The 13061-nt window shown below is 42.8% G+C and overlaps 1 pseudogene; it reads left to right on the top strand.

Moving 5' to 3' along the window:
• Window positions 1-97: 97 nt before the first annotated feature.
• LOC116554940 lies at window positions 98-1631 on the top strand (annotated as a pseudogene).
• The last annotated feature ends 11430 nt before the right edge of the window (window positions 1632-13061 follow it).

Below are 13061 nucleotides of genomic sequence, written 5' to 3'. Positions count from 1 at the left end.
TGGATTTTGAAAGAGGAGTTCACCAAGCAGAGAAGTTGGGATTCATCCCTGGAGAGGAGCTTGGACAGGTATAACAGGTCCATCAGATGTTCCAGGAATGGTGTGCCTGGATATTAGGTACGTGAGTGAGGATGTGAAGGAAGAAATATTGAAACAATACTTACCTACATATATATAGCTTAAGCTTTACAGATGGTTATCTTAATTTTGTGAATACATGCAACATACTTTATGGGGATTTCCAGAAACACTTTGAGGATTGTTGGAACTAGGGTCCTGCTGTAGCAAGTTGGAGCAAGAGTCAGTCAAAGACAGGTTCTAGATCTATAGATTAAACAAGGTTTATTTTTATGCTGGGGAGTGGAAGCTTGGGTGATAAAATGTTAGAGGAATTTAAAAAAATGTAGCTTCTCCTCTCTCAGCGCAGGGCACCCACAACTTGCACTCTCTCTCTCTCTCTGCTGCTCCCAGCTCTTGGATATAGCCAACAACACCATGGGTTTCAGAAACCTGAAAAGCCTGCCAGCCTCCAGGTGCTCAACGATGACCTAGTGGACAAGAGCTACATCAAGGGGTATGTGCCATCACAAGCAGATGTGGCAGTATTTGAAGCAGTGTCTGGTCCACCGCCTGCAGACTTGGGTCGTGCCCTAAGTTGGTATAATTACATCAAGTCTTATGAAAAGGAAAAGGCCAGCCTGCCAGGAGGGAAGAAAGCTGTGGACAGGTATGATCCTGCCGATGTGGAAGACACTACAGGAAGTGGAGCTAGAGATAGTAAAGATGATGATGACATTGATCTCCTTGGATCTGATGAGGAGGAAAGTGAAGAAGCAAAGAGGCTAAGGAAAGAATGCCTTGTACAATATGAATACAAGAAAACCAAAAAACCTGCACTTAAGGCCAGGTGCGGTGGCTTATGCCTGTAATCCCAGCACTGTGGGAGGCCATGGCAGGTGGGTCACTTGAGGTCAGGAGTTTGAGACCAGCCTGACCAACATGATGAAACCCCCTCTCTATTAAAAATACAAAAATTAGCTGGGTGTGGTGGTGGGTGCTTGTAATCCCACCGACTCAGGAGGCTGAGGCAGGAGAATCACTTGAACCCGAGAGGCAGAAGTTGCTGCCAAGATCATGCCACTGCACTCCAGCCTGGGTGACAGAATGAGACTCTGTCTTAAAAAAAAAAATAAAAAGAGAGAAAGAACAGTAAAAATAAGATCCATAAAAGAAAAAATATATGATAGGTGCAAAATTTAGAGAGGATCATCAAACCTAAAAGAAAAAAACTGTACTTTTTGCCACGTCTTTCATCTTACTAGATGTGAACCTTGGGATGATGAGGCGGATATGGCGAAATTAAAGGAATGTCAGAAGCATTCAGGCAGACGGCTTAGTCTGGGGCTCATCCAAACTAGCTCCAGTGGAACACAGAATTAAGAAACTTCAAATACACTGTGTGGTTGAAGATTATAAAGTTGGAACAGATAGGCTGGAGAAGCAGATCGCTGCTTTTGAGGATTGTGTGTAGCCCATGGATGTGGCTGTTTTTAACAAGATCTAAAATCCATCCTGGATCATTGCACTTAAATAAAAGCTTGAAAGACTAAAAAAAAAAAAAAAAAAAAAAAGTAGAGTCAGGCCAGGTGCGGTGGCTCATGCCTGTAATCCCAGTACTTTGGGAGGCCAAGGTGGGCGGATCATGAGGTCAGAAGATCGAGACCATCCTGGCCATCATGGTGAAACCCTATCTCTACTAAAATATAAAAAATTAGCCAGGCATGGTGGCATGTGCCTGTAGTCCCAGCTGCTCGGGAGGCTGAGGCAGGAGAATTGCTTGAACCCGGGAAGCACAGGTTGCAGTGAGCCAAGATTGCAGCACTGCACTCCAGCCTGGCAACAGAGCAAGACTCCAACTCAAAAAAAAAAAATATATAGAGTCAGACAACCTGGAAATCTAATCTAATTTCAGTCACGTATGGTGATTGACTTTGGGCAAATTCATTGAAGTCTCTATAAAATGGGAATAATGCTAAAATCTACCTCATAAGGACGTGTATTTAATAAGACAGCAGAACAATAAGTGTTTTAAAAACACCCTACATATTTGTTTGTTGTTTTAAACAAAACAGTATAGTCCAGGCTTGCCTAATTCTTGCTAATATGTGGTAACCAGTCATTTTGTAATTATGTTTCTTAAGTGACACCAGCTTTAAATGCAGTCTTGATAACAGTTTTGGAACATTACCGCTCTAGATTTGTTGCCACCACCTGTGGGAGAACCCCCTCCCCCTCTATTTCTTTCCAATTCCTCTGATTTATGCCTTCCCTGAAACCTAGAGCCTTGCTTCTCAAGGTGTGGTCTGCAGACCAGCATCACTGCCTTCACCTGTGATCGGCTAGGAATGCAGACTCTCAGGCCTACCCAGCCCCACCGAGTTAGAATTTTCATTTTAGCAGATCCCCAGGGGATTTCCAGTAAAGCCCCGCAAAAGAGCTCCAGTAAAGTTTGAGAAGCACTGGTTTAAGTTACCCCATTGGGCCCTCCACTTTCTCCTGGCCTACTCTGGCTCATTACAATAAAGTTGTGTTGTTATCAATAACAATAAGGGGCTGGGCACAGTGGCTCATTTCTGTAGTCCCAGCAGTTTGGGAGGCTAAGGTGGGCGGATCATCTGAGGTCAGGAGTTCGAGACCAGCCTGGCCAATATGGTGAAACCCCGTCTCTACTAAAAATACAAAAATTAACCAGGCGTGGAGACAGGGCACCTGTAATCCCAGCTACTCAGGAGGGTGAGACAGGAGAATTGCTTGAACCTGGGAGGTGGAGGTTGCAGTGAGCCAAGATCACACCACTGTACTCCAGCCTGGCAACAAAGAGCAAAACTCCATCTCAAAATAACAATAATAATAATAACAGATACTATTTTTTGATCGCCTACCATGTGCTTGGTGTTATGCTAAGTACTTAATATGCATTGTCTCATTTTGAGGCACATTTCATCTTTTTTTATTTTAGCCATTCCAGCAGGTACATAGAGCCATGTATTTCTCAAACCTCTTTCATGGATGCTATTGGTTGAGGGGTCATTATTGGTTGCCTACCAATATTTGTTTCTACAACTTTCTTTCCAGCAGAATCCTATCTCATGTCTCCAGTCCTCATCGTGGGCTTCAGGGAGAGCTGACCTGAGCCCCGGTTCCATGTAAAGACTTTTATTAACTAAGGATAATCCCACTCCCCTTGATAATTGGTTCAGGAACGGGCAGATGACCCAGTTCTGTCCAAGGAATCTTCAGGAAGTCTGTTAGGAAGTTTTCTTACTCATAAGAGGGAGTTGTGGGGAAAGGTAACCTTCTTGGATATTGTCATGTCTGAATGTTATGCCTGGAAATTCTGCCATTTGTCTACTAGCTTCAAGGTGAAGCTCTCTCTGGAGTGACAGAGAGGAGTGATGCTTTCCTTACCAGTGTGGAGCTGCTGGATTAACCCTCTGGGGCTTATAGGTTTTGTAAGTTAATAGATTCCCTTCTTGTTTAAGCCAGACTGAGTGAGGGTTCTGTTCCTTGCTTTCTAACAGATAAAATTTGCTTTCGAGTTGGTGCCCAGAAGACGCAGCTCCTTCCTGGAGGGTTTCCCTATGGGGTTCTCAGGAAGGAAAGCTTCTCTCTCCATTCACCGAGGCCAGTGGAATGGAAAAGTAAGGAAGGGGTTCTCCTGGAGATGAACATGGCTTCTTTGATTTGTTACCTGTGTGACCCTCAGCAAGCACTTTATCTCCTTGACACTTAGTTTTCTTATGTGCAGATTGTGGATCCAAGGATCGCAACTTGCTTCCCAGGGTGCTGGTGAGACTCCTGTGAGACGCTGGAACGGCAAGTTTTCATCACCAATCAAGGGCCTACACAGATCCGGGGCTGACGCTGCTCATGGGCATGGTTACCTCGGAAAGCTGGTCAGTGCCAGAGCTGGAGCTTCATCTGTCTCCTGACCCCGAGAGCAATGCTTTTTCTATCATAACCTGACTCAGTCTCTCCCCTAAGAGGTCATCTATTTTCTGCGTTTTTCTTCCTCAAATGCAAGGCATAAGCACGGCCTGAAGTCTAACTGTTAGGATTTCCTGAGGCATTTCTTTCAACTCCACCGTTTCCACCCCCCACCTTGGCAGGGCTCATCAGGGCCCAGCTTGGCCAACCCTGGCGTTGTAATGCATTGGTCAGGACAGGCCTTTGTTGTCTCTGGACTGCAGCTCTCCCCACCCCTGTTGCCTATGGCCACTTTTGCTCATTTCTCTTGGGAGCTGCCTAGCTGCAGAGAAAGGCCTTTGGAACCCTTCTCTTTTCAGCCATCCTTTATTGAATTTCACCTCCATTTTTTTTTCCTTTCCAAATAGGAACATCATTTATCCAGGACTTAAAGTTGCAGAGGTCTTTAAGAGCTTTCTCTTTCCCAGCTGCATTTGTTGACACACAATCAATCTGTTTCTTGCCTCCACTCCCCCTCCCCCTACCCCACCCCAAGCAGGCCATAAAGTGTCTACAGCTGTGCCCTTTATTACCCTTCCCTTTCTATGCCCACGAGGGGGATGAGCCGAAATATAGCACACCCATTACTGCTAACAAAAAGGGACAATTTTAAAGCATTTCTGCTTTTCAGCAGGGAAGCTGATGGTACAAAAAGAAAATGCATCATTTTATTGTAAATGTTTTTAAAATATGGGTCACTTGGCCATAATCAGCCTCCAAAGACGGACAAGTTTAAAGCGAAAGCAGTCACACAGATAGCAGTTTTTTCCCCTTGCCTTTTCAATTATGCTAATTGACACCAAGAAAAACAGGGAGGGGGTAGCTCTTACCAACCCACACACTCCGGCTCCAACTCCCTCCTCCCTCTACAGTGAAGAGCATGGGAAGGAAGTTTGCCAGGCCAAGGATGGTGCCCCCAGACTAAGAAGCCCTTTTACTTTTTACTTCTGTTTCGGCAAGTATTAAGACTAAGAGGCTTGTGGTCCGGTCTTTCAGGATGGGGTGGTTTTCCCAACCTGGGTGGATAGGAAACTCTTATTATGTTTGCGGAAAACTTCAAAATGCGGAAGGCTGCCTGACAGCTACCTGGTGTGTGTCTGGGATGGCTGGGTCTGGCCAGGAGCAGGTGGCGGGAGGTTGGAACAGATATGCTGGGAGGGTAGGCAAGGGAAGTGGTTGCTGTTCCAAAGAGGACACTGTCTCCGTGATTTTGAAGGTAAGAAATGGATATGATGCTTGTTAGGACTATGGTGAGAGATTAGAGGTAGAAAAAAGAAACACACCATGTTCAGACTGATGGCCAAAAGGCGTTCCCTTGCCACCCACTCCTGTGGCCCTCAGGGTCCCACCTCTTAAAGTGTGAACCAGGCTCTGCCTCTGGGAAAGGATGTCTTCAAGAATGAATTAACCTTAGCTTCCTGTAACTTACTTTATAAACTTAAATGTTTAAATTTGTGACTCTTATAATAACAGCTTAGAACAAATACAGCGTACAGCTGTACGAAAATATTTTCCTTTATATTTTATTCTATAAGCTTTTTCCTGTTTTTAAATTTTTTCTTTTTTTTTTTTTTGTTTAAAAGCTAAGATACAAATACACCTAGGCCTACACAGGGTCAAGATCACTAGTGTCACTGTCTTCTGCCTCCACATCCTGTCCCACTGGAAGGTCTTCAGGGGCAGTAACCCACAAGGAGTCGTCATCTCCTATGATAACAATGCCTTCTTCTGGAATAGCTCCTGAAGGACCTGCCTGCGGCTGCTTTATTGTTAACTTTTTTTTCCAATAAAACTTTATTTTTTTTTATTGTACTTTAAGTTCTGGGGTACATGTGTAGAACATGCAGGTTTGTTACATAGGTATACATGTGCCATGGTGGTTGGCTGCATCCATCACCCTATCATCTACATTAGGTAGATTTCTTCTAATGCTATCCCTCCCCTAGCCCCCTACCTGCTGACAGGCTGTGGTATGTGATGTTCCCCTCCTTGTGTCCATGTGTCCTCATTGTTCAACTCCCACTTATGAATGAGAACGTGGTGTCTGGTTTTCTGTTCTTGTGTCAGTTTGCTGAGAATGATGCTTTCTAGCTTCATCCATGTCCCTGCAAAGGACATGACCTCATCCTTTTTTATGGCTGCATAGTATTCCATGGTAAATATGTGCCACATTTTTTTAATCCAGTCTATCATTAATGGGCATTTGGGTTGGTTCCAATCTTTGTTATTGTGTACAGTGCTGCAATAAACATGTGTGCATATGTCTTTATAATATAATGATTTATAATTTGTTGGGTATATTACCAGTAATGGGATTGCTGGGTCAAATGATATTTCTAGTTCTAGATCCTTGAGGAATCGCCACACTATCTTTCACAATGGTTGAACTAATTTGCACTCCCACCAACAGTGTAAAAGTGTTCCTGTTTCTCCGCATCCTCTCCAGAAACTGTTGTCTCCTGGCTTTTCAATGATGGCCATTCTAACTGGCATGAGATGGTATCTCATTGTGGTTTTAATTTGCATTTCTCTAATGACCAGTGCTGATGAGCTTTTTTTTCATATGTTTGTTGGCTGCATAAATGTCTCCTTTTGAGAAGTGTTTGTTCATATCCCCTGCCCATTTTTGATGGGGTTGTTTGCTTTTTTTCCTGTAAATTTGTTTAAGTTCTTTGTAGATTCTGGATATTAGCCCTTTGTCAGATGGGTAAACTGCAAAATTTTTCTCCTGTAGGTTGCTTGTTCACTCTGATGATATTTTCTTTTGCTGTGCAGAAGCTCTTTAGTTTAATTAGATCCCATTTGAGTATTTTGGCTTTTGTTGTCATTGCTTTTGGTGTTTTAGTCATGAAGTCTTTGCCCATGCCTATGTTCAGAATGGTACTGCCTAGGTTTTCTTTTAGGGCTTTTATGGTTTTAGGTCTTATGTTTAAATCTTTAATCCATCTTCAGTTAATTTTTGTATAAGGTGTAAGGAAGGGATCCAGTTTCAGTTTTCTGCATATGGCTAGCCAGTTTTTCCACCACCATTTATTAAATAGGGAATTCTTTCCCCATTGATTGTTTTTGTCAGGTTTGCCAGAGATCAGACAGTTGGAGGTGTGTGGCATTATTTCTGAGGCCTCTGTTCTGTTCAATTGGTTTATATATCTGTTTTAGTACCAGGACCATGCTGTTTTGATTACTGTAGCCTTGTAGTATAGTTTGAAGTCAGGTAGTGTGATGCCTCCAGCTTTATTTATTTATTTATTTATTTATTGCTTAGAATTGTCTTGGCTATACGGGCCCTTTATTGGTTCCATATGAAATTTAAGGTGGTTTTTTACAATTCTGTGAAGAAAGTCAATGGTAGCTTGATGGGAATAGCATTGAATCTATAAATTACTTTGGGCAATATGGCCATTTTCAAGATATTGATTCTTCCTAACCATGAGCATGGAATGTTTTTCCATTTGTTGTGTCGTCTCTTATTTCCTTGAGCAGTGGTTTGTAGTTCTCCTTGAAGAAGTCCTTCACATCCCTTGTAAGTTGTATTCCAAGATATTTAATTATTGTATCAATTGTGAATGGGAATTCACTCATTATTTGGCTCTCTGTCTGTTATTGGGGTATAGGAATGCTTGTGATTTTTGCACATTGATTTTGTATCCTGAGACTTTGCTGAAGTTCCTTATCAGCTTGAGATTTTGGGCTGAGTTGATGGGGTCTTCTAAGTATACAATCATGTTATCTGCAGATTGACTTCCTCTTTACCTATTTGAATACCTTTTATTTCTTTCTCTTGCCTGATTGCCCTGGCCAGAACTTCTAAGATTATGTTGAATAGGAGTGGTGAGAGAGGGCATCCTTGTCTTGTGCTGGTTTTCAAAGGGAATGCTTCCAGTTTTTGCTGATTCAGTATGATATTGGCTGTGGGTTTATCGAAAATGATTCTTATTATTTTGAGATACGTTCCATCAATATCTAATTTATTGAGAGATTTTAGCATAAAAGGGTGTTGAATTTTATCGGCGGCCTTCCCTGTATCCATTGAGATAATCATTTGATTTTTGTCTTTGGTTCTGTTTATGTGATGGATTACGTTTATTGATTTGTGTATGTTTAACCAGCCTTGCATCCCAGGGATGAGGCCGACTTGATTGCGATGTATAAGCTTTTTGATGTGCTGCTGGATTTGGTTTGCCAGTATTTTATGGAGGATTTTCACATCAATGTTCATCAGGGATATTGGCCTGAAATTTTCTTTTTTAGTTGTGTCTTTGCCAGGTTTTGGTATCAGGATGGTGTTGGCCTCATAAAATGAGTTAGGGAGGATTCCCTCTTTTTGTATTGTTTGGAATAGTTTCAGAAGAAATGGTACCAGCTCCTCTTTGCACTTCTGGTAGAGTTTGGCTGAGAAACCATCTTGTCCTGGACTTTTTTTGGTTGGTAGGGTATTAATTGCTGCCCCAATTTCAGACCTTGTTATTGGTCTATTCAGGGATTTGACTTCTTCCTGGTTTAGTCTTGGGAAGGTGTGAGTGTCCAGGAATTTATCCATTTCTTCTAGATATTTTGGTTTATTTGCATAGAGGTGTTTATAGTATTCTTTGATGGTAGTTTGTATTTCTATGGGATTGGTGGTGATATCACCTTTATCATTTTTTATTGCATCTATTTGATTCTTCTCTTTTTGTCTTTATTAGTCTGGCTAGCAGTCTATCTATTTTGTTGATCTTTCAGAAAGCCAGCTCCTAGATTCACTGATTTTTTTGAAGGGCTTTTTTGTGTCTCCATCTCCTTCAGTTCCACTCTGATCTTAGTTATTTCTTGTCTTCTGTTGGCTTTTGAATTCTTTTGTTCTTGCTTCTCTAGTTCTTTTAATTATGACGTTAGGGTGTCGATTTTAGATCTTTCCAGTTTTCTCTTTTGGGCATTTAGTGGTATAAATTTCCCTCTAGACATGCTTTAAATGTGTCTCGGAAAGTCTGGTATGTTGTGTCTTTGTTCTCATTGGTTTCAAAGAACATCTTTATTTCTGCCGTCATTCTGTTATTTATCCAGTAGGCATTCAGGAGCGGGTTGCTCAGTTTCCATGTAGTTGTGTGGTTTTGAGTGAGTTTCTTAATCCTGAGTTCTAATTTCATTGCACTGTGGTCTGAGAGACTGTTTGTTATGATTTCCATTCTTTTGTATTTGCTGAGGGTTGTTTTACTTTAAATTATGTGGTCAGTTTTAGAATAGGTGCAGTGTGGTGCTGAGAAGAATGTATATTCTGTTGATTTCGGGTGGAGAGTTCTGTAGATGTTTATTGGGTCCGTGTGGTCCAGAGCTGAGTTCAAGTCTTAGATATCCTTGTTAATTTTCTGTTTTGTTGATCTACTATTGACAGTGGGGTGTTAAAGTTTCCCACTATTAATGTGTGGGAGTCTCTTTGTGGGTCTCTAAGAACTTGCTTTATGAATCTGGGTGCTCTTGCATTGGGTGAATATATATTTAGGATAGTTAGCTTTTCTTGTTGCACTGATCCCTTTACTATTTTGTAATGTCCTTCTTTGTTTTAATTTCTGTTGGTTTAAAGTCTGTTTTATCACATACTATGATTGCAACCCCTGCTTCTTTTTGCTTTCCATTTGCTTGGTAAATCTTCCTGCATTCCTTTATTTCGAGCCTATGTGTGTCTTTGCATGTGAGGTGGATCTCCTGAATACAGCACACCAATGCACCAATGAGTCTTGACTCTTTATCCAATTTGCCAGTGTGTGTCTTTTAATTGAGGCATTTAGCCTATTTACATTTAAGGTTAATATTGTTATGTGTGAATTTGATCCTGCCATTATGATGCTAGCTGGTTATTTTGCCTGTTAGTTGATGCAGTTTCTTCTAGGCATCGATTGTCTTTACAATTTGGTATTTTTTGCAGTGGCTGGTACCAGTTTTTCCTTTCCATGTTTGGTGCTTCCTTCAGGAGCTCTTGTAGGACAGGCCTGATGGTGACAAAATCTCTCAGCATTTGCTTCTCTATAAAGGATTTTATTTCTCCTTCACTTATGAAGCTTATTTTGGCTGGATATGAAATTCTGGGTTGAAAATTCTTTAAGGATGTTGAATATTGGCCCTCACTCTCTTCTGGCTTGTAGGGTTTCTGCCAAGAGATCCACTGTGAGTCTGATGGGCTTCCCTTTGTGGGTTACTCAGCCTTTCTTTCTTGCTGCTCTTAGCATTTTTTTCTTCATTTCAACGTTGGTGAATCTGACAATTATGTGTCTTGAGGTTATTCTTCTTGAGGAGTATCTTTGTGGTGTTCTCTGTATTTCCTGAATTTGAATGTTGGCCTGCCTTGCTATGTTGGGGAAGTTCTCCTGGGTAATATCCTGAAGATAGTTTTCCAACTTGGTTTCATTCCCCTCTTCACTTTCAGGTACACTGATCAAATGTAGATTTGGTATTTTCACATCATCCCATATTTCTTGGAGACTTTATTTCTTTTCACTCTTTTTTCTCTAATCTTGTCTTCTTGCTTTATTTCATTGAGTAGATCCTCAGTCTCTGATATCCTTTCTTCTGCTTGATCAACTTGGCTATTGAAACTTGTGTATGCTTCACGACGTTCTTGTGCTGTGTTTTTCAGCTCCATCAGGTTGTGTATGTTCTTTTCTAAACTGGTTATTCTAGTTAGCATTTTGTCTAACCTTTTTTCAAGGTTCTTAGTTTCCTTGCATTGGGTTAGAACATGCTCCTTTCTGAAGCCTGCTTCTGTCAATTCGTCAAACTCATTATCTGTCCAGTTTTGTTCCCTTGCTGGCGAGGAGCTGTGATCCCTTCAGAGAGAAGAGGCATTCTGGTTTTTGGAGTTCAGCCTTTTTGTGCTGGTTTCTTCCCATCTTTGTGGATTTATCTACCTTTGGTCTTTGAGGTCAGTGACCTTTGGATGGGGTCTCTGAGTGGATGTCCTTTTTGATGATCTTGAAACTACTTCTTTGTATTTGTTAGCTTTCCTTCTAACAGTCAGGCCCCTCGGCTGCAGGTCTGCTGGAGTTTGCTGGAGGTCCACTCCAGACCCTGCTTGCCTGAGAATCACCAGCGGAGGCTGCAGAACAGCAAAGATTGCTGCCTGTTCCTTCCTCTGGTAGCTTTGTCCCAGAAGGGTACCTACCAGATGCCAGCCAGAGCCCTTCTGTATGAGGTGTCTGTCAGCCCCTACTGGGAGGTGTCTCCCAGTCAGGACACATGGGGGTCAGGGAGCCACTTGAGGAAGCAGTCTGTTCCTTATCAGAGCTCAAACACTGTATTGGGAGATCTGCTGCTCTCTTCAGAGCTGCCAGTCAGGGACGTTTAGGTCTCCTGAAGCTGTACCCACTACTGCCCCTTTCCCAGGTGTTCTGTCCCAGGAAGGTGGGGGGTTATTTATAAGTCCCTGATGGGCTGCTGCCTTTTTTCAGAGATGCCCTGCCCAGTGAGGACATCTAGTGAGATAGTGCCTGCTGCTGAGCTGTGTGGTGCTCCACCCAGTTTGAATTTCCCAGCAACTTTGCTTACACTGTGAAGTTGAAACTGGCTACTCAAGTCTCAGCAGTGGTGGATGCCCCTCCCCCCAGTAAGCTCCAATGACCCAGGTTGAACTTAGACTGCTGTGCTGGCTGCAAGAATTTCAAGCCAGTGGATCTTAGCTTGCCAGTCTTCGTGGGAGTGTGACCTGCCGAGCCAGGCCACATGGCTCCCTGGCTTCAGCCCCCTTTCTAGGGGAGCGAACAGTTCTGTCTTGCTGGTGTTCCAGGTGCCACTAGGGTATGAAAACAAAAAAAAAAACACCTCATGTGGCTAGCTCTGTATCTGCCCAAACAGTCACCCAGTTTTGTACTGGAAACCCAGGGCCCTGGTGGTTGTATAGGTACAGGAGGGAATTGTCTGGTCTGCAGGTTGTGAAGACCACAGGAAAAGTGCCGTATCTGGGCCAGAGTACAGGAAACAGTCTCTCATGGCTTCCCTTGGCTAGGAGAGGGATTTCCCCAGCCCCTTGCACTTCCCAGGTGAGGTGACGCCCCAGCCTGCTTCGGCTTACCCTCCTTGGGCTGTACCCACTGTCCAACCAGTCCCAATGAGATGAATCAGGTACCTCAGCTGGAAATGTGGAAATCACCTGCCTTGTGCATTGATCTCTCTCGGAGCTGTGCACTGGAGCAATTCCTATTTGGCCATCTTGCCCGGAAATCCTATATCTCTTCTTTTGGGTCAGTTTTCTCAGCTAGAAGAGTCCTGGCTGCCAGTGTTCTTACGGCTGACTGGGGAAGGAGGCTGAAGATCCAGAGATTCAGTGTGAGGTCTCTTACCTGATTCTCTTGTTTTCAGTAAGATAGCCCTGTCTTCTACTATGCCTGAGTCCTGGGGTCCACAGCCTTTTGAATTAGCCTCCTCAGGGAAACTCCTGGCTTATGCTGGGGAGGTGGATTAGGAGTCACCTGGTTGTATGTATACACATGGGAGTGTGTGTGTGTGTATGTGTGTGGGAGGGGACCGTGGGAGAGTGGAATTTGCTTGTTGTAAAGTCCACCCACACCCTTATTTGCAGATGTTATTGGTATCTCTGATTCCTAAGCCATTCTGGGGTTCTGCAGAGTATTACAGTGACTGCTGGTAAATGTTTAATTGGCTCTCCAGGGGGAAAAGAAAAGCCCTAATTTGTAGTGTTTGCTGATTTCCATGGTGTCAACATTCCCACCACAGTTGCCTTCAAGTTGCTATCATGACATCGCTGAACATGGATTTTAGAAATCCCTTTATCTCCTCCTGTGATATTACAAGACTCAGCTGTGACTGAGACCCCCGTCCATTCTTTCCACAGCTTGGTTGTTCAGTTCCTCCTTTCTTTACAGAAGATACATGTTCTTCCATTACTGAGCTAGTTCAATCTGAGTTTCTGATACTTGTTACTAAGAGTTTTATGTTTTTTCAATGTTGAGAATTTCTTTTTAAAAAGCCCGAACTTTCCAGGATTTCCTTTTGCAAAATAGTGACTTATCATGTTTTGTCTGTGAAGATACAGATGGGCAAAACGA

This window comes from Sapajus apella, unplaced genomic scaffold (assembly GCF_009761245.1).
Source record: "Sapajus apella isolate SASKATOON/1434 unplaced genomic scaffold, GSC_monkey_1.0 scaffold2, whole genome shotgun sequence".
Taxonomy (NCBI): Eukaryota; Metazoa; Chordata; class Mammalia; order Primates; family Cebidae; genus Sapajus; species Sapajus apella.
Note: the sequence above shows the minus strand (reverse complement) of the source record. Positions and strands in the feature narration are given on the sequence as shown.